Source organism: Schistocerca cancellata, chromosome 4 (genome assembly GCF_023864275.1).
Source record: "Schistocerca cancellata isolate TAMUIC-IGC-003103 chromosome 4, iqSchCanc2.1, whole genome shotgun sequence".
Taxonomy (NCBI): domain Eukaryota; kingdom Metazoa; phylum Arthropoda; class Insecta; order Orthoptera; family Acrididae; genus Schistocerca; species Schistocerca cancellata.
Window position 1 is genome coordinate 155,797,622 of NC_064629.1, and position 1,933 is coordinate 155,799,554.

Below are 1,933 nucleotides of genomic sequence, written 5' to 3' on the forward strand. Positions count from 1 at the left end.
TTTAATCTGCCAGGAAGTTTCATATCAGCGCACACTCCGCGGCAGAGTGAAAATCTCATTCTGGAAACATCCCCCAGGCTGTGGCTAAGCCATGTATCCGCAATATCCTTTCTTTCAAGAGTGCTAGTTCTGCAAGGTTCACAGGAGAGCTTCTGTAAAGTTTGGAAGGTAGGAGGCGATGTACTGGCAGAAGTAAAGCTGTAATGACGGGGCGTGAGTTTTGCTTGGGTAGCTCAGTTGGTAGAGCACTTGCCCGTGAAAGGCAAAGGTCCCGAGTTCGAGTCTCGGTCCGGCACACAGTTTTAATCTGTCAGGAACTTTCATATCAGCGCATACTCCGCTGCAGAGTGAAAATCTCATTCTGAAAGCTTAGCTTAGTTAGCAATGGGTATAGGTGCTGGGTTTGAATCCAGGTCCAGAACGACGACGTTGGTCATGTCATTTAAAGTTCAAATTTGTGTGAACGTAGCTGTTGATGTGTTATGAGAACAATGATATTACTAGTGATTCGCTGTTAGTGTTGAGATTCCCGTAGAGTGCTTGTTGCCATTAACGGCGTTTTTTTCTACTGGTTCGTCCAATATCCAGTTTCCAGAGCTACTCGCCGTTGAGCGACGTTCAGCACGTGGATGGAAAACCTTTTCGAGAGCGAAAAACTTTTTTCCAATTGCCGTACAGCGTTGTAACTCCATATATTGTCTCAAGTATTTAATTTTGACTAAGGATTACTGTACGATATATGTAAAATAATCCGTTTTCTCAGAACTTTTGGAATGTCACTTGTTGTAATTAAGGTTAGCTTATGAGTGTTATGGGATGTCTCGTCGCTAAGAACGTGTTTTCGAAAATGTTTTGTATGACGATATTACTTGACGCTTAGACTGGCTGCCATAAAGACCTTTGGTCTCTAGTAGTCTCTTGCGGTACCCATTGTGTGTGTAGTCAAACGACTGTACCCCACGGGGTTTTGGTGTTTAGAGGACCTGCAACACAGCTACGTTATGTTGGTTGTATTCAGCAGTGACCCACGTTTTTGCTGTCAAGTCTACATACACAGATGGCTGTAGAATCGTGTACGCAAGGTATAAAAGGGAAGTGCATTGGCGGAGCTGTCATTTGTACTCAGGTGATTGATTTGGAAAGGTTTGCGACGAACGTATCTGTTAGGACAAGGCGGTGAAATTTGGCGTTAATGGGCTACGGCAGCAGATAACCGACGCGAGTGCTTTTACTAACAGCACGACGTTGCCAGCAGCGTCTCTCCTGGGCTCTTGACCATATCCGTTGGGCCATAGACTGGGAAACCGTGGCCTAGTCAAATCAGTCCTGATGTCAGTTGGTAAGAGCTGATGACAGAGCCCAAGTGTGGCACAGACCCCACTAAGCCATGAACCCAATTTGTGAACAAGGCACTGTGCGAGCTGGCGGTGGTCCCACAATGGTGTGGGCTGTGTTTTTCTGGAACTGACTGGGTCCTCTGTATGTTCAGCTACTTGGAGACAATTTACAGCCGTTCACGGACGTCATATTCCCAAAGAAAGATGGAATTTTTTTGGTTGACAGTGTGCCATGTCACCGGGCCACAATTGTTCGCGATTTATTTGAGAACGTTCTTGACAATTCGAGTGAATGGTTAGGCCTCCCTGATCACCCGACATGTATCCTATCTAACATTTATGGGACATAATTGGGAGATCAGTTGGTGCAAATAATCTTGAATGGGCAACACTTTCGCAATCATGGGCGGCTATAGATGCAGCATGCCTCAATATTTCTGCAGGGGACTTCCAACGTCTTCTTTGCCGTCAATAAGCATGTCCGACACGATATTAGGAGGTACTCCATGACTTTTGTCACCTCTGTGCATGTGGGTGCGTGAGAAACAGCGAGCAGTAATCGAAAGTACGAATTCTGAGAGTTCGTCCACACACGG

General features: G+C 45.8%; 1 non-coding gene across 1 annotated transcript; it reads left to right on the forward strand.

The window, feature by feature from the left end:
• Window positions 1-221: 221 nt before the first annotated feature.
• Trnas-uga (transfer RNA serine (anticodon UGA)) lies at window positions 222-296 on the forward strand. Its single transcript has one exon. It is a non-coding gene; the product is annotated as a tRNA-Ser (tRNA).
• Window positions 297-1,933: the final 1,637 nt, after the last annotated feature.